The 26,268-nt window shown below is 39.3% G+C and overlaps 1 protein-coding gene across 5 annotated transcripts in view; it reads left to right on the top strand.

Moving 5' to 3' along the window:
• Window positions 1-26,268, top strand: part of FLRT2 (fibronectin leucine rich transmembrane protein 2) — a 93,931-nt gene that overhangs the window by 47,932 nt on the left and 19,731 nt on the right. The window contains exon 1 of one of the 5 annotated variants that reach the window (XM_081830097.1): window positions 10,273-10,458. The exons of the other annotated variants lie outside the window; for them this stretch is intronic. The gene's annotated coding sequence lies outside the window, so the exon portion shown is untranslated. Of the gene's footprint in view, window positions 1-10,272; window positions 10,459-26,268 lie in introns of those variants that run through there. 5 annotated transcript variants of the gene reach the window in all.

The raw sequence follows: 26,268 nt of genomic DNA, 5'->3' as shown, positions 1-26,268 counted from the left end.
GTGACATAGAGCTGATTTATGATTCGGAAATAACCTTGACACACACACCTAAAAATTGGGCTCGTAAACCTCAATAGAGTTGAGTTTAAGTTAACAGTTTGTCTCGGACTGTTTAATGTTCAAGGAGAAGAAAACACTCAAATGCTGAGTGAACCTCCGAGGTTTTTGTTTACACTTATCAGGACACATTGCTATTGTATGAAGAACAATGTCAGAAAACAGCGAGTCAGCAGAAGGGAGGTCCTCTGGGTTAAGGGAATGGAGTTATAGCCAGAGACTACTGCGTTTCTCTTGCTTCTGCTGTGTAAAAAATGTTTAACATTGAGAAAACCACCTGCCTTTTGACTTTCTTTTCCTCTGGGTCTTTACTTATGTATCAAGGAGTCAAAAAAGACTAAATATGGAAATGCAAGTTAGGTAGCTGGTGTACATCATAGCTACCCCCTCAGTGGTGGCTTTCTAGCTCATCCACAGAGAGAGAAGAACACAGCGATGGTTCTGGTTTCTTCCCTGCTTATATTTTAGTTGGTCTTTTTGTTTTTCTTATTCTGTGTCTTGCAACAGGCTTTCTCTTCTTTCAGCTTTGGATTTCAAATAGAAACTCAACTCTGGAACCTATGCTTTCTAATCCTTGACCAGGAATGCCCTTTAAATTCCTGTGACCTCCCACAGTGGGATGATATTAAACATCCTGATCTAGATTTTGGCAGAGGATGAATAAAATGGAAATGAGGCTTATGCAAATTAGCTTCCCATTTGTTTGGAGATGGTCTGGGGCAACAGCAGTCATGGAGTATTCCAGGATTCTAGAACAGAGCAAGTGATGCTCTGAATGACAAGCCTGCGGCTTCACATGGCTCATTCCAGGATGCCCATTACCCCAGAGAAGACCGGCCTCTATATTTAGTGGTCAAAGAAAGGAAAACAATAGTTTGACAGTGCCATTGAGTCCCAATTTAAACAGTTTAGAAAATTCTACCACGTCTCCATTTCTCAGAACAAATTGATGGTTGTTCCCTTCCTTTGGTTCAAAGCCCTCGTCCTCATGGACATTCATAGGGATGAGTGCAGTAATGTTAGCATTGGAGATTGATCCAGGATGAAGACTTCCATTTTCTTCTGGAATAAAAGGTTAAATTCTCCCTTTGCAATGATGATAAAGCTTGTTTTATGGTATCAATTATTTTTAAATTTATAGAAATCGATTTCAATAATACAGTTATTAATATTTATTCAGGAAAAAGGTGTGCATATTTATGGGGATCATGAAGATGGTGCCCAAAGTTCCTTTGCCATATTTCATTGGAATGAAAAAAAATGATCCAGTATTTGGGGTCATTTTGCAGGGTTATTTTTTCATATTATGCTATCCACAATTAGGACGTCTGACAAAAATGATTCTGTCATTTCACTTCAACTTGGGTCGTAGACTTTGAAGGGATGAAGCCTTGGCTGTGGAAGACATCTGTACCTGTGAGCGTGGCTATAATCTGGCATTAATTTTTGTTTCCCTACAGTGAAGGACATGGTTTTCTTTTTGTGGAGTTCGAATTTACCCTGTTTTTTTGTTTTGTTTTTTTTTTTTTTTACTTGGAGTGTCGGCAAATGGAGAAGTATCATCATTGCAGTCTATTCATGGAAAGAACACAGGCTTTGGTGGAAGAACTAATTTTAAATATTTATTTGATTATTATTTTTCTGAATCTCTAAACTGTACATAAGAAGTCCTTCTGGGAGGCACCTGCGTGGTGAAGTTGGTTAAGTGTCATGATCTCAGGGTCCTAGGATCGAGTACTGCTTCGGGCTCCCTGCTCAGCGGAGAGTCTGCTTCTCCTTCTCCCTTTGCCCCTCACCCACGCTCATGCTCTCTCTCTTTCAAATGAATAAAATCTTAAAAAAAAAAAGAAGCCCTTCTGGAATATTCTTAGGAAGTTTAAATGAGAGGATATTCATAGGGAACAGCACCTCTAACAATGGAAGATAATTAGTTCCCACAGCTACCACCCCATATCCTGTGTGATATACCAGGCTTAAGGTATGCCCAGGTCCTGCTCTTAGATGTGCAAGTTGGTGGTAAGGCAAAATGAATGGGGTTTTGATATCATTCTATTCAATAGTTAGATGAGCATTTGTTTGATGTGATATGTCCTTACAGTTATATGATGTGTGTGTATGTGACTGTGTGGAAGTGAGAGAGGACAGGGAACAGGGGGTGATGGTGTGTTTTGACTTAGGAGCCCCTACGAAAGTGGTAGAAAGCTTGAGTCGGGGAAACTAAGGGAGAAGTAGAAATGATTTGCTCAATTATTCTTGGGAATCTTTTTCAGCCCCACTCATTGATTTTCATTTGTTCTTAGTGTTTGTTTGAGACAGTAGAACAAAGTGGTTAAGAAATCTAGAATCAGGCCAATCTGGGTTGGAATTCTGGCATTTATTAGTATTTATCTTGAGTCCGTGACTTATCCACTGTGGGCTCAGTTTCTTCATCGGTATAATGGGAATAACTAGAGAACCAACTCTATAATGCTTTTGCACAGATTAGATGAAGACATCTGAAGTGAGGTGTCTGGCACATAGTTAGGCACTGAATAAATAAATCATAGCTACTGTTGTTGTAACATTACTATGATGTGTATGATGGGGATAATAGTACGATCATATGCAGTTATTATGAGGATTACATGAGATCTTCATGCATTGATTTGTCCTGCAAAGAAAGTGCTCAGGAAAGTCTAGCCATTTTTATTATTAACTCAGGATGAAAGCACCTAATTTTGAGAGATGCTAAGTAGTGGCTGTGGAAAAGAACACTGTTTTAAAGGGTTCTGGGTATGTTAGATATATTTTACTTGTTTAATATATTTCTATGATGTTCTGTGTAATTTTTTCAGGAAAAAAAGTGCACATTGTTTCACTACACAACTTTGGAGATTAAAGCTAAGCTTCCTGCACAAGCCCCTCTCGTGACTTATCGAAAATAGAAAGTCATCTGAAAGAAAAGAACCTGCAGAAAATTCCCGTGTGAGGAGTGAGATTGTCCTTGTGAAGGGTTAGGGCTCTAGCACGTATGCAGAAAACCCTTGAAAGATAATCTCCACAAGATGCTGAAAATTACTTGGTGGGGCCGGGGGCGGGGGGTGGGGGGCGTTGGCTGGGGAGACTGACCCTGAAGGAAAGACTGCCTCTCCCAATAATTTCCAAAAATAAATACTTGAGGGACATTTGTTTGTGTATGATGAATTAAATTTTATTCATATAATGTTTATACTATGCTATAATACTTAAAGAAGCAGAGGTAATGAGAAAAAAATATATAGGAGGTCCACACATTTTGTTAAATGGGAAAGTAAGGAAACACTTTTAACTCTTTCAGAATCCTTGCTTTTGGTGAGCTGGAATGGGCAGATTTCCCAAATAGTAGCAATCAAGGAATTAATCCATTGAGTGACTGATGGGCAGTCTTTCCCATGATCAGAATTCAAATGTGGGTTAAAGCAATGAATTTTGGGAGCAGAGCACTCCCATTTTGGCAGCAGTTACTGGGAGCTCTAGATACACCCTGAAGAAGACAGTGGATGCCATAGGGAGAAGCTCTAAGCCCGTCCCAGAACTCCTCCTGCATGAAGTCAGGATCAGACTCCCCGTCTGCTTAAGGGGTATTTCTTCAAGGCATTGTGCAAAGAAGAAAATATCCCTTCCTTTATATAACATGAGCGCTGCATTTTGACTACAGTGCTCTGGAGAGAGCAAAAGCTGAAACCTCCTGAAAAATCAAGGACAGAAGGAAGAGGAAGCGGGACTTTCTTAGGCTAGTCAGAATCTGACAATGGACAGATGGATGTTTTAAGAATAGGCAGTGATTGGAGCTATTTTTTTTGGTATTGATTGGCTCCTGCGGTGCACTGGACTGTTTTTATCCCTGCACTAGGATTTATTTATTTATTCCTCCGAGAATAAGGGCTCCCCCCGTTCCCTGGAAGCTGTGAGCTTCCAATCTAGGGAAGCCTCCACAGTGAAATTACTTTCTTGTCTTAACCTCTCTGTTTAAGCACCTGTGAACTAGGGCTCCTTAGCTACCTGCCTTACAAAATGCAAGCGTTGATTGGTGTTTGCACAGGACTAGGAAATGTCTTTTATGAATGGGATGTGCTCACACCAGGCTGTACAGTGTTGACCGGGGGCATTGCGCCTGTTATTGTTTAAATAATTAGCAGAAGAAATGACATGGAAAAGAAACACTGGAAAAACGTGAGGTAATGGTGTCTTCATTCTGTACTTGCGTAAAGCGGTCAACATTGAGTGCCTAGATTGGGTGACTGGACGCAGTCGGACTTGGCGGTTCTTCCTTCGCCATTTCTGCGGCTCTTTCTTCCCTTCCTGTCTTTCGGGACATGCCAATATGCCCTCCAGAGCCACAGAGGACAGACATTCTTCTCTGGGCTCCTGTGGCAGCTTCTCTGCTCTGCCTGCCTGCCTGCCTGGGTTCGGCAGAGAATTAGTCACTGTGCAGAAGCTGGCTACAGATGCCCGTTAACACAGGGTTCTGAGCGGCGCTGAAAGCTGCTTTATGAGCCTTGCAGAGTCGGTGTGCATGTGTGCAGGTGCACGTTTGTGAGAAGACTGGGGTGTTGGGGCATCACTGGCCCGACCTTCGTCAGGCCCTCTGTGTGGGAGCTATATGAGGCTTTTGTGCCCCCTGTTACTTTTCATTGCAGATGGGGCATTGTCCAAAAAAGCATGGACAGGGTGGGTTGGAAGTGCGGGGGACAGGGGTGGGCATGGGAGAGGCAATGAATAAAGATACAAGAGCACGGAGGAAAGGCAAGGGACAGGCGAGGATTTCTGTGGCACGGTGAAAGGGTATTTAACTTGGAGCCAGGAAATGTGGTGGGCCTTCTACCGCCACTGCTGCCTGGCCCTGTGACCTTGAACCCTGCTTTCCTTATTTGTAAGATGGTGGTCTAAATAGGTGGAGGCAAGATGCAAGGGAGACATATGCTTGTCCAGCCATCTGTCATCAACACTCATTAAGTGTCTAGTCCCGGAGCCTTCCGAAGCCCTCCCTCCACAGGTCTGACTGAGGTCAGTATCTCCCCTCTGGGTTGGAAGAGCAGTACTGCTTGTTCCAAAGTTTCATTTCTCTTACTAATCTTTTTCAGATTTGGTACATCCCAGACTATCATTTTTCAGGACAGTATTTATATTATCGGTATGCTAATCCTGCCTTCCCTACTCAAAGGGGACTCAATAGTGTTCGGTTCTAATAGAAATACTAAAATTATCCTTATTTCAAAAACACGAAACTTATTTCTGACCACGAATATAAGACACATTTATTTGCAGATACATAAATAAATCCAAAGTGAGAGAGTAAAGTAACCAACAGTTGTAATCTCAGTCCAGAGAATCATTTTGTGTGTGTGTGTGTGTGTGAGTGCGTGCATTATATACGCAGGAGGGTATATGTGGTGGGTATTTTATTAGGTATGCTATTACTTAATGTGTTATTTAGAGTTCCAGATTCTGCAAAATAAAGTTTGTTGAGATTAAGGATGGATGAATTTTAGTTTCTTCCTATTTAGGTATATCTAAATCATCAGAGATTTGACGATGCATTTGGTCCTGGAAGCTGTGACCAGGTTTAGTTGAAGAGCTGGGAAACCAAGGATGGGCAGTTGTGTTTTCTTTTCTTTTCTTCCTCTAACTTTTGAGGAATAATTGACAAATACAATTGTATATACATTTTCCTTTCTTAATGTTCTGTAGGAATACCATTGCTTCAGGCTTGCTGCTGTCAACAATAATGATAGCAAATATTTTTATATCATTTACCTCTTTGGCATTGGTCCCACTTGACACACACTCATTTATATAACATATATACACACATGTATGTTTTATATATATGCACACGTACATATGATTTATATATAATTCTTTTTATAGACGAGGTAAGTGAGGCACAGAGAGGTTAAGTAACTTCCCCTCAAGTCACACAGCCAGTGAAGAGTGAGCCAGGCTTCAATCACAGGGCGCTGTGCAACTTGAACTTTTATCAACTCCACTGACCTCATTGACAATGCTGATGTCAGAAATAATGCTCAATGGGCATAAAGTTTCCATTCTGCAAGATGAATAAGTTCCAGAGATCTGCTATGTAACTTTGTGCCGATAGTTAATAATAGAGTATGATACACTTAAAATTTTGTTAAGAGAGGTCTTATTCATTGTTCTTATTGCAATAAAATGAAATTAAAAAGAAAAGAAAAGAAACAATGCCTGAAATAGGTGTTTCATAAACCTGATAAAACTCATCTCTACTTATATGCCAATTCTTCCACAGTTTAGGAATTGAAAATATGATGTTTTGTTCTATTTATTTCAAAGTAAAAAATAAAAGATAAAATGGGGTCTTTGTTTAATTTTTTTTAAACAGTTGAAGTTAGAACACGAGTCAGGCAAATTCTCCTGGGCATGGTAGATGTGGAATCAATTTAGTAATGATCCTGTCATTTGTACAATGGGCCATGATATTTCTCAAAGTCAGAAGGAAGAAGTTCACATCCAAAAGGTCAACACAGGAAGGTAAGCTGGTTCTCATGGAATTTAGGTGAATCAAAGTAATTCCCAGGTAGCATGTAAATGTTAACAATAGCAGAGATTTTTTTTTTCTTTTTTAATTATTGGAGTCGGCTTTCCTTTATAAATCAGTGTTCTCTAGTTTGGCTATAGGGGAATCTCACTATTGTATATAACCAATCTCACTTGATATTTGGCCTTTGGTTACATCTTAGGTAAGGTGTTATAATTTCCAGTTTTATCATCAAATGAGGAAGCTCAGTTTATACCGTTTTCAAAATGATATTAAAAAAACACATTTATATACTTCCAGGGTTTCAGAAAATAGGCAGAAATAGATGTTAAGCTTGAAACCGCTTGGTCATCCAGTTTGTAGATGGCTAAGGAATGAGAAAAAAAAGCAGAGTTCATCTTGGTCACACTAATTGACTCCGACAGCAGACACCAGTGTGCCAACCACTCCAAAGAATTCTTGTGGACGAGCTACTTCTGCTGTCCGAGATTTTTCTTATTTGTTTTGTTTGCTCATTTGATGTATAATCTTGTGGTTTCTGTCCCCTTCTCCATCTAAAGCAGAAAAACATATTGGATTCTTAGGTCATTTTAATTGGAACTTGCTCTCCAAGTCCTAACTATTTCAACAAATTAAAGGACTTGACTGGAATTCTTTTTTTTTTTTTTTTTAAGTGAACACTTTGCTGTTACTCAAACCCTACCACAGGGTCAGCAGACAAATGCCATCTGTCTCTTTAGATGTGGTCACAGTTGACAGTTCAAAAGAACAAAATCAAAACACTTTAAGACCTGAAATCAAAACTCATCCTTGGAAGAAGAGCTCATATTTCAAAAATGATATTAAAATGTAATAATTTTAATATCCCCTTTTAGCATAAATTTTTCCTGATTAAACACTACCCATAAGGCTATATTGTTTTCATCATCCTTTTAGTGAGATCTCTGGAACGCCTGTGTGGTGAATGATGAGGAAACGTTCTAAACATGCTTTTATTTTAGCTTCCTTTTTTTATTTTTGGTGATGGGATTAGATTAAAATATTCTGGAATGAACCACATTTGACTATTTGAGTCCTGAATTTTATTTTGTAGTACTATTACAACTTGAAATGAGTGATGTGTGGCCTTTTATGTTTTCTGTCTTCATGCATTGTTAAAAGAATGACACAGCACTGTTATTAATACAAATTAATAAAAAAATACTTCCAATCCAATCAGGCTTCCAGGAATTGGATGAAGTGCTTTGCTTGGATGATGTCGTACATTATCTTCATCCACCTTTCAGGATAGGTTCTGTTACATTACTATTTATTACCTTTATGCAGATCAGGAGACCTGGGCTTCCAGAAGGTCACTAACTTGTTTAGTGTTCTATGACTAGTTCAGGGTTTCTTCACAACAGTGCAATCGACAGTTTGAACTGAAAAGCTCTTTGTTGTGGGGTGCAGTGCTGCTTCCTGCAGGAGATTGAGCAGCATCCACGGACCCTACCCACCAAATGCCTGTAGTACTCCCAGTCATGACTTGAAAATGTCTCCAACGTTGCCAAATGTCTTCCAAGGGAGGGGGGCAAAATGGCCCCTGTTGAGACCTACTGCACTGGTTACGTGGTGGAGCTTGGGAATGTCTTAGGTTAATTCCCTTCCTCTTAGCTCCTCCATTGTACTGCTTCTCTCTGTTCATATAGCACATAGCTACAGCTCTCAGCTCTTCTTGCCTCTTTCTCTCCCCTGCCCTTTCTTTTTTTCTGAACTTAGAGTTTTTGCCCTTAGTAAGTGGTCACTATGTCTGCTTGTTCATCTCAATAATGGGCTAAGTGCGGTGATAAACACCTTCCTATTCTCTTTGTGGGTGTAGTCAGTTAAAAAAGGGGTAGGAGTCTACACATCCTGAAGACAATAGCACACGCAGAGCAGCATGCATGAAGAAACATACAGTGAGCATTTTTTAAATTGCTCATCTCACTTGCCTTGCTGAGTATATGCTTGGGTTATGTAGTAGTCATGTGTTCATGGAGTGGACTTCAAATCACTGTTGCCTGTGAATTGCTGACTGGCCTTGAGCAAGTCACTGAATCGTCCATGTTTCCTCTTTTTTTGTTGTTGTTTTGATGAAATGAGAACCATTCTTCTATCATAATGCCTCTTTTGATTTTGGAGAGTGGTGCAATGTTCACAGCAAAACACTTTGAAAAGAATTCTGAGGCATCCAGTTTATTGAAAACTAAATGTAATTTTTGAAAGACAAATCATTATTCAGTGGAATTGATTTTCAAGATGAAATGGTACATTTGTCCGCCATTGATATATAAAGTTGAAGAAAGCCAGGAGGTAGTGACACAAAGCTCTCCCAAGCTATCCTCAGCTTGGTTTCAGTTTTCTCAGGATTAAACACTTTTTCAGGCTTTATAGTCACTGAGGACTTGGACAAATATCATTTTGAAAAAATGGAATGAAAACACACATCAGTGGTGCTTTGATGTTGGTGTCATCTGTTCATTTGACAGAAGCTGAGGACATATCTTGCCCTCTTCCAGCGTAAGTGTGTTTGAAGTGCATTGTCCTGTGGGAATTCATTCTCCACAGAAAGTTTGCTGTGAAAAAGAGTCTGAACTCTGAGAATCTGAAGATGCACAGGCAGGGGAAGGACCACAGCCCTGCCTGTTGCTTGGTAGGTTATGGAGCAGGTTCTTATTAGCACTTGAAGCGTAACTTAGGTGAATACTTAGGTGATCAGAAATCCCATCACCTTCAGCCTGCAAAATAACCATCAAATTGTTCTTGTCAATTAACATATCAGATAGCTGAGAATAAAACAAACCTTTATATACCTAGGTTAGTAGGTGACTAAATGGTTCTCCTTATTGCTTTTGATTTACTGAGTGGCAGGTGTACATGAGTACTTAATTTATAAATGAGATTCAGTTTTGTCTACTAAATATATAGCATTTTTATTGCTTAATAAATATTTCTTGAGCTAAGTCCTGACTCTTATGGATATGAAAAATAAAGGGGCATTATGCTTACATAGAATGCTATATAAATTTAATATGCATTTATCTTGTTGTTTTAAACACATATAACAGTCAAGAAATGAATGACTCACTCCACTAAATTGAAATAACAGAGTAAATTGCAAATTGATTTTTTAAGTGTCAAATTAAATATCTGTCTACATAGGATTTCACCTTGCCTGAAATGGGTCATTAAAATAGATGGGACAGGAAGAAACCAAAAATCTTTTATAAGATTTTTTTTAAAGAAAACACGTGATAGGATAGATGGCTTTCTTATTTTTTAATGTTAATCAATACATTCTGTGACGACAGAAGAGAAAATAGAATAAGGAAATAACTCTAGAAAAGCAAGGAGGCATTTTCTCCTTTATTCTGCCTTTTACATCATCCCAGGGGCCACATCCCCGCTTTCTCTCCCCATCCGGTAGCAGTTAGGCTGCATGTTGTGGGACACACAGTGTATAATGACCTCCTCCCTTCTTTCCATCTTTAACAGGTAAGAATTGGTACACCTTTTCACCTTTGATGATAAAAGTGCATCAACTCAGAATAAGTGGGGTCTGGTATGTGCAAAGAAGTATTAGCTTACTTGCTCAGTCAAAAACTAACCACATGAATTCTGCACCTGTTCACGCAGGATGCCACGCAGAGTGCCCTGAGGGATCTAGACGTGGAGAATATGCTGCTTAGCCAGTTCCATGAGCTCAGGGCTTTCTTCACAGTCAATCCACAATATTTTAAAATTACATAAATATTTCGCATAATATTTTCAAATCAGTGGATGGAAAATACACAAAATATGTCTTCATCTACTATATGTACTACAGGCCAATTCACTTCTGGATACAGGTAACATTTTCTTTCCTTTTAGGCTATATAGTTGCCACTGGCCTATACTCTGATTTGTTAAGTTGACGTTAACTTCAGAAGAAAGGAGGAAAAGATGATTTGATTAGATGTCTATATAAAATATCTAGATTAAGTTTTCATTTATTGGAGCATAGCTTTCAAATGGTTAACTAATGAGTTTTTAGACTTTTCTTGAAACTTCTACGTTTTTGTTTTTTTTGTTTGTTTGTTTGTTTTTGTCATGCCTGTGTACTCTACTCTGTGTTGCTTTTGAAATTCCATGAAGCTAACAGCTGCCTCTTCCTCGTGATATTCAAACTCTGTTTCTGTACCTCATCTCCTAGCTGCACGGCCTGTAGGTTAATTTAAGGTTTACCAAACCTTTCATATGATTTTTTAAATACAATTGGAACCCTATTGATTTGATAAGATTGAAACATGTTGAGTCAAAAACAGTAGGTGCCAGCAGAATTTTAAATATGTCATGTATTTCTGGGGATTGGAAATATTGAAGGGATATTGTTGAATATAGTCTACCTGGGAACTAATTAATAATGTTTTATAGATTCAGGGCTCTTTACACCATTGCCCACCTTTAACTATTTCTTTTGGTTATTTAGCATTATTTACATGGCTCTTGTCTTGTATGTGGAATGTATGTGCATGTGTGTCTTTTGAGTATGATGTGTGCCTGAGTAGAGCTTCATTGAACTGCTTCCTCTGGTATCCCTGTGCCCAGTTCCCTCCTGCCTGCAAGTCTCAGCTCAGATGTCCTGTTGAAAATGCACACACTCCAGAGTGCCTGGGTGGCTCAGGTGGTTAAGTGTCCAACTCTGACTCTTGGTTTTGGCTCAGGTCATGATCTCAGGGTCCTGGGATGGGGGCCCATGTTGGGCTCCGCGCTCATCGGGGAGTCGGCTTGAGGATTCTCTCTCCCCCTCTCCCTCTGCACCACCATCCCCTCCCACCCAACCCTGCCCCAGCTTTCATGTGCACACTATCTCCTAAATAAATAAATGAATCTTAAAAAAATAAATAAAATGCACCCACTCAGCCCTTCATCACACACCCTAAATCCCTCTTACTGTAGTTGGTGCTCAATAAACAGTTGGGGATTTTTTTCCCTGAGCTCTGAAAGAAGTTCAGCCTTTATAGTTACCCCAGTCTCTGTCATTTCCATTTGAGGAATATACATGAGGCTTTTATGTTTTAGTACTTTTGATTCTAAGCCCCTCTCCTATTTACATTTCATATAATCCTGAAAAAACTAAAGTTTTCTTTATAGTTCCATACACACCCACACTAAATTAGTAGGAGATGTGTGTGATATGTCAGAACAACCCTGGGTTTTGGGAGTTGCATAAGCCTAGATTCAAGAGCTGAAGACTGATGGTTATAATCTGTGTGAATTTGAGCACATTGTTTCACTTGTCTTAAATTTAATATTTTGTTTTGTTGTTGTTGTTTTTTTTAAATCTCAAAACTGGGTTAGTCATAATGACCTACAAGTGATTTGTGGGGATTAGTGGTAGGATGTAAAAAAATGAGAAGGTGGGCTTGGCATTAAGAATGTGCTCAGTAGTTGGTAGACACACATTTTGAATATATATATGTATGCTTATTTATTTTATGTTTGTGTATATGCACATAGCTCTGAGAAATCATGGATTTCAAAGATACAGAAGAAAGAATCCTTTGAAGTCTATATGAAAAGAGCTTAGGAATTAATGTCCCTCTTTTATCCAAGCTATAAGTGCCTACCATGTTCAAAGAGCATCAATAGGATTAATATTCAGAATTTTCTTTGAAGTCCTAATATAGAAGGGCCTGGAAATGAAACCCATAGCTATTTCTATAGGGGGATAACTTCTTAATATCAAGTAACAGGCCCGGCGGGAAAACTAGGCCATTTCTGGTTCGCTATATTTTCCTGTTTTTACATATACATTCTCTTGGTGCCATGAAGAAGGTTGAGAGGGGTTCAGTTGACTGGCAAGAGGTGAGTGTGTCCCTTGCTTGGTCTGGAGCTTAGAGTCAACTTCCACAAATCCCCTAAGGGTGGGCTTGAGGGCCTTTGAGAATTCTGCAGTTCGGATTGGGCTCATTTTCATTCATCTTCAGACAAGCTTTAGGCCTGCATCTCTCAGGAAATTTTAGTTCATTTTTTGACTGTTCAGGAAGGACCTTTTAAAATACTGCACAGGTCAGGGAGGTGGCATCTCCCCAGGGGCCAGGAAACGGCTCCTCTGAAGTCCAGAAGTGGTTTGTTTTCACGTGCTATCTACTCTTCCAGATCTGGAGAATGACCGAGAACCCGTCCGCAGGGATTGAGGTGGGAATCATCAGCCCTCATCTTCACAAGAAAGTTACAATGAATCAAGCATTTCTGTAAATATTAAAACAGTTGTACACACCTTTTTCATGTAGTTTGTTTTTGTTTTCTTCTTTTTGAGATGCTCTAGCACATTTGCTATTTGTCCTGCCTCTGCCTTGTAGAGTCAGGGATCAAATGAGATTAGACACAAACACAAGACAGGCTTTTTTTGAAGTAACCTCTTCTTCTTCCTTTTCTTTCCTTTTTGTAATGTAGAAAAAGGACTTCAATGTGAATTTATTTTTTGAATTTTTCCAATGCACAAATAAATAGAATTTCAGACTGAAAAATTTTGAAGTAACTGAACCCATTATCTTTTGAAAGACTTTTTTTTTTTTTTTTAGCATTTTCACTGTTTAAACTCTTTCTGCCTATCACCTTGGTACCTGGGGGAATTTGGATATTTCATAGGCGAGCAGTTACCTTGCAACTGCACAGATCAGAACATGCTAGCGGTGCCTTGCTTGCTATGTGATGTGTCGACTTTCAATTGATTTTAAGCACACTTTAAATGGTAATGAGAATGCTGAGCTGGGAGATAGCATATGGCTTTAACAATTTGGTTCTAAGAAAGCAAGCAAACCTTTAAAAATGATAGAATTTCGTGATAGTGAAAGTTAAGGTGAAATCTGAGTGTTTGAATGACAAACTATTTCTTCCCTTTCTATTATTTTCAGCTGTGCCTTTGTTATATTTTATTGTGTTAATATGAAAAAAAATAAAGAGGAAAACCAAAATTTGCTATCGAAGTTTGGATCAAATTAAATATGACATAAGGCTTTGTTCAAAAGGTATGACTCCTTTGGTACTTTTGAACTCAAATCATCCTTTCAAGCAAAATTTAATATGAAAAGTCAATTAAAATATAATAAGGAAAAATGTAGTTCAAGGAGCTGGAAAATGAGAGAAAATGTGTTCAGACTGAAAGAAAGATGAAGAGAGATATTAGCTATTTAGGCATGAACTACATTTATGTGTATAGCACTCAGTATATATTCTCTGATTAACCGGGAGAACTATGTGAGTAAATGAGATGAGCCACTTGGAGATACTTGCTTTCCTCATGAGGAAATACATGATGGGGGTATCATTCCTGAGTTTGTTTTCTTCATTTGTTCTACTAGATTTTACTGACTGCCGTTCCCAGTTAAATAACAAAAATCTGTGAAGTTATTTTTTTTCTTAAACTCTCCTATTTTCATAGTTTAAATTTAATCCTGGAAATAAAATGCAGTCGGTCTTTGAGAGATTTCAGGGCTTAAACAACTCGCGAGAAGTCCCGTCTGTTCACAGATTCACAGAGGCACCACGCTTCTCCACAGTTCACTCACTCACTTCTACTTCTGCAGAAATCTAAAGATATCGGCGAATTTTACAGTCAGATGTGTGGCTTAAAATTATATACTGATAGGATGTTACAGCTGAATGGGATTGCAGAGAGGATATGCTCTGGTGGCATTTTTTACATCAACAAAATTGATTTATTTACAGTCATAAATAAAATTTCTGCAGTTGGGAAAGATCTCCTCTGTTTTAGACTCAGGTTGGTAGCTCTATCCTTGTTACTATTTAAATGTAGTTATTGCCTTTGAAACTCTTTTACTCTAGTTACTTCATGTAGAACAGCTTATATCCAGTGATGAAAGTAATGATTATCATTTATTGTGCACTCAGTCCATTCAGGCCATTTACTAAGTAAACACTTTGTATAGATCCCCTCTTTTAATCTTTATACCCACGTTGTAAGGAATTTTTGGATTAGAGGAATTAAATGATTTGCTGAATGTTTGCCTACCGCTCATTAATGACAGAGAAGGTGTGTGGACATACAAGTCTGTCTGACTCTATTTATTCATCCTTGAATTAAACACATTTCTTAATTGAGTAAAGTCATTCCACTGGAATTCTAAACCTCCTTAGATTTTCAAGTGATTTTAGATTGCAGAGTACAAGCCATACTTATCAGAACCCAGGTACTAGAAGCAGATTCAGGAAACCAAGTCTTCTCTGTCATCCTTCCTCATCAACACATTAGATTCGCTGTATGTATTGTGGGGCTTGGCTTCTGATGGTAACATTCAGATGCTGTGAGAAATTTCTTTAAATCTCAAAGCTAATTCTCAGTTGGACCCAACAGGTGGCACTCCATCCCTAGGACTCATGGGATTTTCAAGCTGAAAGAGACCTTAGGCATTGTAACAATCTTCTTCCTATTATGGTTTTAATACTCACGAAGAGAAATTAAATGACTCCCCTCAAGGCCACACATCTAGTTAGTGACAACACTAAGACAAAGACCCAAGTCTCTGGAATCCATGGCTTTACCTCTTTCTACTATTCAGACAGCCTTCCTTTAAAAAGTATTGTCGAGTAATAGATTTAATCATATACAACATATTTCATGCAGCTATACATCAGGGTGAAATAGGGGAAGTGGTTTTTTGTTTGTTTTAAATTCAGATGGCAAATGCAAACGGCTTTTGGCCCCATGAAACACTCTTGACTCAGTAGGCTAAAAATATTTTCCAGTGTCAGAGATGGCCATGTTCTGGTTGTTTCATCCCTAGACCATGCTCAAGAATAGTATTAATAACCACCATAAAGCTGGTGACTACCGTAGATAAACCATGTTGCTATTGCTAATTTTTAAAGTAACTCTGTAAGGTAGATATCATTATCCCTGTTTATCCATGTTTAACCATGACTCAGCTTAGTTAAATGATTTTTACAATGTCATATAGCTACTCATGAGAATATTCAGGAGTTGAACGCTGGTTTCTCTAACTATAAAGCTTACATGTTTCCCTCTATACCACGTTGGCCTAACAAAATTAAAGTTAATTAATGCTGAAGAATTATCAAGTACGTCTAACAATGCTACTCACAGCAAAATTAATTCCTCCTTCTTAAATTGCCTCTTGGACATTCAGTTTAACCATCATTCATCTATGTTTTCTTTCTCTCATCAGTGAGTTAACGAAAGCCTGTGTATTTTACACGTGAGGAAATCAGGTCACGGCAAGATTAAGTAACTCCCCCAAGATCACACAGCCAGAAAGTGGCAAATCTGGGATTTCAATCCAAGACCCAAATACAAAAGATACGCTGCATCCAGCTATGAAAAAGTTTAAATGACAGTATCTTCACAAGCAGTGGAAATAAAATTTTGAGTGGGGCAGTACAATGATACTCTCAGGATATTCATGTAAGTAGAGAGTGGTTAGAAAGGAGAGACTGGGGACAAGGAGATATGAGACAAGTGTAGTTTAGCTCTTTATGGGGTTATCAGCCAATATATGAAGAGGGAGTTATAAAGGAAGAATTGACCTCACTAGTGACTCATGTGGGTGGTAAGTTAGGAGGAAGTAGAAAGAGTGGGTGCCACTACTGTGCGTAACTGAGGAGATGTCCATGTTGTTGGTTGAAATGGAGTAGTCAGAAGAAGAGCTTGAGAGATTGAAGTTCCAGATGGATGTATGGATGCTAATGTCTGTGGGTTTGGAAATCAGTTCAGATGTATCAATGTTGAACTGGGTTGAAGATTTGGAATCCAGCTTTATACATTTAATCATGTATTAAAGAGAAGGATCATGAGGGTAGATCTATAAGGACTGTCCACATTTTGGGGGTTGGGAGAAAAACAGGTGTGGTCAGAAAAGTAAGAAGACGACTAAGAGGGTATCAGAGAAACTGATGGAAGGGAGAGGTTAGGGGGTAGCAACAGCTCAGGAAGGCAGTGAAGAGACAGGGAGAGAGGCTGATGTGCTGAAGGGAGCACACAATGAGATTTAAAGGAAGCAAAACATGAAAGAGACCACCTGACAGAATGTGGCCCAGGGCGGGCAGCACACTGACAGTCCCAACCCATCAGGGCCGGGTTGAACTCACCCTGGACTCATAGACCGTTGTTGAGCCATTTTGTCAGCATTGCTTACAAGCCCCTTTGAACTTTAAATGACACAGCATGATCCTAATAAAGAGGTCCTGGAACACAGCCAGGCTGCCAGGACTAAAATTATGTTCAAGATCACCAATTCCCTAGAGAGACTGCAGGCCTCTGGATAATGGAAGACAGTAGGCTGCCTTAGCAGCTGGGTAATGGCAAGCCACAGTGGATGGATGGCCTGGGAAGAAAAGCCCTAAAGATCTTTCCACCCCAGAGGAAGGAGCATAACCTTGGGATGAGAACACTTGGGTTTAAATCCCAGTTCTGCTACCCACTACCTAAATAAGGTTAAACAAATCCCTGGAACTGCTGGAGCCTCAGTTTTGCCATTTATAAAATGACCCAATCAGAATACTTGTCTTCTAGAGATGGGAAGATCAAATGAGATGTATGGGGGAGTACTTTGTAAATTGCAAATTCTATGCAAATATTATCTCTTCCTTAAGTATCATTATTATTGGTAAAGCCACAGAGATGTGGATAGCTAAGAGACAGTACTAGCAGGATGATTACCCTGTATCTCAGAAATGTACTTGTCCTTAAGTCCACCATAGAATGTTCTGAATATGAGGCTATACAAAAGGTTGTTCCTAGAAGTCAAGTAGAAGACATTAGTGTCTGTGACAAATCGTGCTTCTTGGGCTATATGGAGGGAAGGCTTTTTTCACAATAGACATTTGAATTTTTTAACCATATCTAAAATTTATCATTAAATACTTATTTTTAGGAGTGCCTGGGTGATGCAGTTGGATAAGTGTCTGACTCTTGATTTCAGCTCAGTTCATGATCTCATGGTTGTGAGATTGAATCCCACATCAGGCTCTGCGCTTAGCATGGAATCTGCTTGAGACTCTTTCTCCCTCTCCCTCTGCCCCTCCTGCTTGTGCTCTCTCTCTAAAAATAAATAAATCTTTAAAAATAAATAAATAAATGAATAAATAAATAAACAATTAGTAAAGGGTAGAGAAGTGTATTTTGTGGGTATAAATATATTTGCATATATATACACACACATACTCTGTAAATGCATATAAAGTTTTACATGTTTGTTACACGAAAATATACATATACCTACCTGATTTTCTTTGCTCTAGCTTACAAAGCTGTCTTTTGAAACGATGATACATTTATTCCAGTTTCTCAAAGTAACCATCTTGCTATAACAACCTTGGAATAGTCCCTGTGCTCAGATTTGGAGTTACAGCTGCAGAAGCATTCCTGTTATGCTCCTGGCTCTTCTCTGAAGAAGGCTAGATGGCACTTCCGATTTCATTAAAGCACCCTGGAGCTCAGAGAACAAATTGGAGAAATCAGGATTGATTACATTCTGTGCTCTCTTCGTCTTCATCAGGATTTGTCCAAAGCCAAGTTAGAGTTTTCAAAGTGAGAGTAGCTTAAGGGGGCTCTACATTCAGTACAGAAGGCTGTGATTTGGTAAAAGCTCCAATTATTATGAAAAGTAAAATGGAAAGGGTGAGCATAATTTTGCTTTAAGAACCATACCTTCACATCAGTGACTTCATTTGCCCTGTAGCGGAATGGATCTGTCAACTTATTTATTAGGAAACGAATTGCTACAGTGTCATAAATGGATGGCATATCCTTTGATGTATGAGAATTCTGTGTAGAGATCCTTCATTCCTCTTGAAAAGGAAACTAATAACCATTTGGAAGATATATATGCCATAACCCCAGATGAATGATCATCTCTGTTCTTTGGTTTATTTTGAGGGGTGTCTTGAGGTGATTTTCTTCTTTATGACTAGATGGGGAGTTGGAAAATGAAGCTAGTCTCAAATGCCACTTTCTTTCCAAGTCCTTCAGGTATTCCCAAATATCCCTCTTTCTTACCAGCCTGGATATAATCTTGTTGATGCCTCTATTTATGGCATTTATGACCTTTTGCCTTCAATTATTCATTTATCCATCTTCTTTTGTCTTCTTCTCTCCTAAGTAACATGCAGGCAAGGACTTGAACTGATTTATTTCTGAATTCCCTGAAGGCATTTAGTAATTCCTTCCACTTAGCTTTTGCTCACTTGGTAGCTGCTGCAGCTGTTCCAATGAGGTAAACCCCAGAGAACAGTAGATAGAGGCCTCTTTGCTTGTGTCTGTAGGGAAGACGAAAGTTGAGGTTCTGGGCATCGATTATTAAGAGGAGAAAAAAAAATCCTTTCTAGAATAATGGCATTGACTGAATAACTGATAAGCTCAAAACTAGCATATAAAGAATGACCCTGTCTTATTGTTCATTGATGAGTAAAGCCCTCTGCTTGAGGACATGATATGGCCAGATAAATAACTTCTGATAGAAGATGAAGGGATTCCCTCTTTATTTTTCCTTCTCTTGTCTTTTTGTCAGATCTTGGCAGGTAATTGAGAACCTGGATTAAGAATGGAGAAAAGGTCAGAGAATAACATTGTACAGATTTCTGCCTAACAAAAAGAGTCCCTCCACTGTTTTTGATGGGACCATTTTGACTGTGTTCAAGCATACTGCTTTTCTTCAAGCTCATATCATTGCTTTCATTAATATCACTTCTATGAACTCAAGAACTTCAAAAGCTACTTTACCTAAATTAATACCACTGGGTTTTGCTGTTTTTTTTTTTTTTTTTAACATTTTTTGTGGTTGATTTTGGGGGATGAAATGCGTTGAAAAATTGTCATTTATTTTAACATTGGGAAGAAGCTTAAAGAGAAGTGAGTCCAGCTCCTTCCATAAAGTTGTGTATGACACAATGCCTAGGAAAGTTAAGAGACATGCCTGTCCTGATGGGACATTCAGGAATAAAATCAGGATCTCCAAAATCTTACCCAGGTCTTCCTTTACTTATACCTTATTTCATGTGTTTTCCACTTGTTTCTCTCTTGTCTGTAATCTTCTCTAATGTGCATATTTATTTAGCCAACCAGGTTGTGAAATTTTCAAGGACTTGGATCATATCTTTCACTTCTTTTGACCTTGCACAAGCAAGCCTGAGGGTTTTTTTTGTTTTGTTTTGTTTTTAAAGATTTTATTTATTTATTTGACAGAGAGAGACACAGCAAGAGAGGGAACACAAGCAGGGGGAGTGGGAGAGGGAGAAGCAGACTTCCCGCGGAGCAGGGAGCCCGATGCGGGGCTCGATCCCAGGACCCTGGGATCATGACCTGAGCTGAAGGCAGACGCTTAACGACTGAGCCACCCAGGCGCCCCGCAAGCCTGAGTTTTTGAACATTGTTATTCACAGTAGGTCACACTTCAAGAATTAATGGTGGCTGTAGGCAGCATTTATTTGCACAAATTGTTGTGGATAAAGAAATTGAGAGAGAGTGGGAAAACTCTACCAAAAGGGGAAAAAAAAATCAGAAACAAGATAAATAAGCCTAAGGATTGTTTTTAAAACTGAGAAGGATTTCTTTTTGTTCTTACTGTTTTTGAAATTGGACTAATGGCAGAGGAAATAAAAAGATGCAGATAAACTAAATTGTTCTAAATCACTGCAGTTCAGAACAGTGCTAGAGAAATACCTTCAAAGAGGGTTTAGAAAATGGGAAAGAAATTAGTCTTTCCTGCTGTGTGTGTGTGCGGAGGGGTGGACCAGGGGGATTAGGAAAGAAAATGGGAAGACCACAGTGGCCCTCCCAGCCTTGGTCTGGCTGTCAGTGCTAGTTAGTGAAGACAGGGCGCTTTGACATGACACGGAGGGTTCAGAATCATCACAGATCAAAAAAACACCACTAAGAATTCATAGCCCTTTGGAGCCTAACTGCAGTGCACCTGATAAATAATTCAGGTAGTTAGAAGTGCCTGGGTAGGGTAGACTTTAAGTGTGCTTTTTCATTTTTTCCTTTAATAACATCCCAGACTTTCCACCTGATTTAATTAAATTTACACCCTCCTTTCAATTGTCTTCTTTTTCTTTCTTTCTTTCTTTCTTTCTTTCTTTCTTTCTTTCTTTCTTTCTTTCTTTCTTTCTTTCTTCTTTCTTTCTTTCTCTTTCTTCTTTCTCTTTCTTTCTTTTTCTTTCTTCCTTTTTCTCTTTCTTTCTTTTCTTTCTTTCTTTCTCTTCCTTTCTTTCATCGTCCTTTCCTTCCTTTCTTCCTTCATTCCTTCCTTCCTCCCTCCCTTCCTCACTTCCTTCCTCTCTCCCTCCCTTCTCCTTCTCCCTCTCTTTCTCTCTTTCCTTTTTTTTCATCAAGAAAGGTCATTTAGGACAAAAAGAAAGGTCATTGAGGGAGCCCAGTGTTTTGTTTTCTTTGAGCTACATTCTGCCTTTCAAGAACTCACAGCTTTACTTGGAAATAAAGAGCATTATTTATTTTGGCAACGGTAGGTGCCTCCATTGGATGGTGCTCATCAGTTTTGCTTAAGTTTTTGCCTCAATAATAAATTACAGCTTTTCTAGGTTTTAGGGCTGATAGAATGACAGTATGCTTTTGAAAATGTCCATAGTGTACAAGTTATCCATATCAGACACAATCGGGATGGTTATTTCATTTTAATTAAGAAATCATAAAAAAATAATAACTTATATACACATAAAACAAAACCATTTAAGAGGACATTAATTTGCCAGTCTTTTGATGTAGGCCCCAGGGTTCTATCTGCATATGGAACCTGATTGGATTAATACTGTTTTCTTCCCCAAATGCACCAACTCTGATTTCCGGTTTCCTTTCTTATATTGGAATTAAAACATTTAGGCACTAGGAGAGTAACCTGAGTGTAGAATTGAAACAGATCTTTAAGATCCTGCTCTCTCCATTTTTGTCTTCCCTAATGTGCTGGCAACTTTAACTGATTTGCCATTAAAAAAAAAAAAAAACAAGACAAAACAAAAAAAAAACCTAGTTTTTCTAAACTATTCAACCGTGTTTTCATGTGAGTAACTCCCTTCTTGTACTTCTGTTTTATTGCTTTACAAAATCTTTATTCTAATTGTATAATTACAGTACAGAAGCCTAACTAACATAACATGGTTTGGAACTCTTGGTAGACATAGAGCTCAAAAGTCAGGAGCAGGGGCGCCTGGGTGGCTCAGTTGGTTAAGCGACTGCCTTCGGCTCAGGTCATGATCCTGGAGTCCCGGGATCGAGTCCGGCATCGGGCTCCCTGCTCGGCCGGAGTCTGCTTCTCCTTCTGACTCCCCCCCTCGTGCTCTCTCTTTCTCATTCTCTCTCTCAAATAAATAAATAAAATCTTTAAAAAAAAAAAGTCAGGAGCAGGTGTGGAGGTACTGGAAGACTATCCGAGCAGCATCCAATATGCAATCCGTGCAGTCAGTGAGGGTATGCGAGCATAGTATTTTTAGGTATATTGATTATGTGGCATATGGGTAAGGAGCTTTCTGCTACACATATCCCAGCCACTATAGATCTAAGATGTGTGACCTTCACAAAATTAAACACTTAATGCCTCCATATCTACATCAGTAGAATGTCAATATAATAATCTCAGTTACTTCTTGGGTTGCCACGAGAATTAAGTGAGTTGACAAAGCTCAAGCATGTGGTGCTGTGCATTTCAGTTTTACATGGCCCTCAGCACATGTTAGCTATTATTCTTCTTACTTCCACGCTTGGTATTCTTACTTCCAGTCTATACAAGTATCTCTCAATTTTTTTTGTTGTTGCTCCTCTAAGAAGGTTGCCTAGATATTTTCTTTTCCTAAAGCTCCCTTTCCCTTGTGACATTTTAATATTGTGTATATATAGTATGTCTGTTTGTGTCGTGTGGCCACTTACAAGGCCCCAAACTATCATAATATCTAAGGTTTTCTTCTCTTTCCCCCAAGAATCAGTTTTTACCCACCTTGGGGATGGTATCACCCTTGTAGAGAATGAGTGATTTATTGTATGTCAGATGACTACGCTTCCTCTCCAGCCAAGGCCGTGGGGCACTGTGTCAGAGTGGGACCGACTCATTATGAGACTGGGCAAGTTGACCTGGGAGTCCTGCTCCCTTCCCCCCTAGATGAACGCCACCCTGAGATGGACACTTAGATTTGAGAGCTGTTGATGCAGAGAAACCGGCAAAGGGTTGAAGCACATCAATGATTTTTAGAGCCTGAGAGAGCAATTAGAGTTAGACAATATACTTTTCTTAATAACCTCTTAGCAGTTTTCATTTTTTATTAATGGACTGTCATCAGAGGTATGAAGTCATTGTTCGCTGGCCTGAAAAATAGGGGGTGGATAGATTCTTGGAACTGCTGGGGGTATATGACCATGGTACTTGAGAAAAGATTTTCAGCTCCAAGAGTGAGAATGCTTAAGTCCTAGAAACTGAAATCCAGTTCAGAGTGGAGGTCCAGAAGGAAGACTTTACAGCGGTATACAAACAAATTGCTTTGCAGTCCTGCTGTGGGAGTGGGGCATAAGTGAGCTGCTTTTCAATCACCTCGTTTTACAATTGACTCTGGCATATCTTTCTTTTCCACTGCATTGTGAACTATCGAAGTGAGGTATCTCTACCAGTTTACGTGGGCTGCCGTAGCAAAGCCCCACAGACTGGGTGACTTAAACCACAGAAATTTATCTTCTCACAATCCTGGAGGAAAGAAGGGTGAAATCAAGATGTCCACAGGATTCTGACACCTCTCTCCTCAGCTTGTTGATGGCCATCTTCTTCCTGTGTCTTCACATGGTTCCTCTCTGTGTAACTATGTCCTGATCTCCTCTTCTTGGAAGGACACCGGTAATATTGGATCAGGGCCACACTAATGACCTAATTTTAACTTAGTTACTTCTTTAAAGACTCTGTCTCCAAATATGGGCACATTCTGAGGTTCGAGAGGTTAGGACTTGAACCCATGAAGTTTTGCAGGGCACAACTGCGTCCATAACAATCCACTACTTGTCATGTGTGGATATTCAATAGTGAACTAATGAATGAATGAATGAATGGATATTTATTTTGGCCGCTGAGAAGCCAGTCCAGGCCCTGGGAGAAGGTTTCTGCAACCTTCAAGAGCATATCTCAAGAGCATAGCCTGGAAAGGCCATATAGGCTTTGGATGGTCATGGCCTTTGGCCCGTTGCACATCTTGACCTGGTGTGAGGGTGCGAGTCACAGACAGGTCTGACAGTAGTACTGTGGTCAGTCACAGTTTGAGGAATTCTCACTGATTTTGAGATTATTCCCATACTCTGACTTCTCTGAATAGTGAGCAAGAGAGTCAGGGGACAGAACATTCTGAGGAAACATTAGGGTTAGGGCTTAGCAACAACCAAAGGAAGCTAATGGAGGTGATTATTTCACCTGAGAATCTCTCCATTAGGTCCTGACCCTAAGTCTCCAGTTTCTGACCCCATAAGTCCCTCAAAAGACCAACTCATCTCTTGTAAAAAACGAAGCAAAAGACTTGGGTCTAAAAAAATAAAAATTTAAAAAATTAAAAAAAAAAAGACTTGTTTCTAGAAGCACATGAGCTTTCAGGAGGAAACAGACAATGCCCAGGTTCTTGCCCCTCTTGAGTGGGGCCCATCCTCACCGCAGGGAGCCAGGCAGCAGTGCCCACCCCCCTCAAGTGAGACAGAACAGCCTCTCTGGAATGATGCAGTCCTGCCCAACCCTGGACAGCACTGGCAAATTTCTTGTCAGTAGGGCCATTAAAAGCTGCTTTTTCAAATTAACTAGGGTTGTTTTCCAGGCTGTGCTCATAACTTCAGAAATAAAAAATTAAAAAAATTATAAAGTCAGTGCTTTTCCTCACCACATAGAATAATTTATAGTAGGGAGCAATTTACTTGCTAGGGAACAGCGGGTGGTCTCTACCTTTCCCAGTGAAAGGGACATTATGCTAAACAGGGTGGCTGACTTCAGTGCTCAGGATAGAAGAGGAGAGACCATTCTAATTAATTATGTGGCTGTCTTTACCCAGCATGGGTACCTCACTTTGTCTTTAAAGTTCTTGTTTAGTCAAAGCTGTATTTCTTTTATTTATTTATTATTTATACTTCATCTATTTCCAAAGAGAATTTGAGACAGCTGAAAAATGTGGGGATTATTTATCCTGAAATGGGACATTGAAAGAAAATTCTGACAGAGTATGGAGCTTACTTTGCCCCCCTGCCAGGTTCCTCTTCTCTATAACATTTTCTGTTCTACTTTATCCCTTCCGCCAAAATTTCTTTCAGCTCTTTGCTGTACAGATTCAAGTTGTCTCTTTCGATCCTTACCTTCTCTCACCATACCTTCCCTGTTCTAGTCCATTTAAACTTGGGCTTCCCATTACCCTTAGAATAAATCCAAATGGCTCGCCAAAGCCATGAGACTTTGTGCAAACAGGCCTATCAGTGGCCCTCTGTTCACTCTACTCCTCACTAAATAAATGCCAGCCACGTTGGTCTTTTCATTCCAGGAAGAGGTTAGGCTCTTCCTCCCTTGGACCTTTGCACCTGCTCTTATTATGCCTAGACATTGTGTTGGCCTCTTTCTTCCCATGCACTGCCCTCTCTTCTCCCAGATCCCTCATTCATTACAACTCCTCATTCTTTGGGAATCCCATTCTCCAAGATGTCATCCATGACCGCCATATCTAAACCCACACCTATCACCCACAGTGATATTCTCTGTCACCCTTCTTTATTTCCTTCATGACATTGCTCACAACTTTATCATTCTTGTTTCATGTGTGTAGTTTCCTTTTTTTTCTTTTCTGTCTTGCTTTCTAAACATGTCACTTTCCTGAGTGTAACTACTTTATCTTTCTCAACTTTGCATCACAAGGATCCCATCCTGTGCCAGATACATAGTAAGTAGCCACTCAAGAATTATTTGATGAATTAATGAGTGAGAAATACTAGCTCTAGGCAAAGGTCAGATACTCTTCACTTGATTTAGAATGTCTGCCAAGAATGTTTGGATTTCTAGAGAGAGTAGCATTCTAATACAAAGGAATTGGTTTATAATTATAAAATTTTATAATTTTATAATCAGGGACCTAGTGAGGAAAGGTTTTTTGAGGAAACCACATCATGTTAATTGGCTGCGCATTCAAAGTGTATTTTTCCTTGACCTATTTCTTGAATGTTTTGTCTCAGAGAACAGACCTGCCATTTAGATGTAATCCTTTAGAAGATAAACCTTGTCACACCAATCATGATACTCCCAAGGGTATGGAGACCCTGTATTTTAGTCAAGCGTGAGAGTGTGGCTAAGGAAGCAATGAGTAATCTGATCTCATGTCATGCATATGATGCCGCCCTCATCGATCTCAGTATTTTAATCTGCTTTATCATCCCAAACATCATGTTACTCTCTAATACTTGAGTTTTTTATTTTATTTAGAAGTGAAGATTGGAACTCTTTTCTGGACATTTATCAAGTAGCTGAGACAAAGATGAAAAACCAGTCAAACTGTCTTCTTGCATGATTGTGTGTGTTTGTTACTGGGACGACCTTTCAGCTGTGTTGCCTCCCTCTGGTGGTGGCTTTGTGTACATGAACCTGGGTGGCACTGAGTAAGGCTGTAGATTGCTTTTCTTAATAAAAAGAAAGAAA

This window comes from Leptonychotes weddellii, chromosome 9 (assembly GCF_054177405.1).
Source record: "Leptonychotes weddellii isolate Sample4059 chromosome 9, ASM5417740v2, whole genome shotgun sequence".
In the NCBI taxonomy this organism is placed as follows: domain Eukaryota; kingdom Metazoa; phylum Chordata; class Mammalia; order Carnivora; family Phocidae; genus Leptonychotes; species Leptonychotes weddellii.
This window is presented reverse-complemented; position numbering and strand designations above follow the sequence as displayed.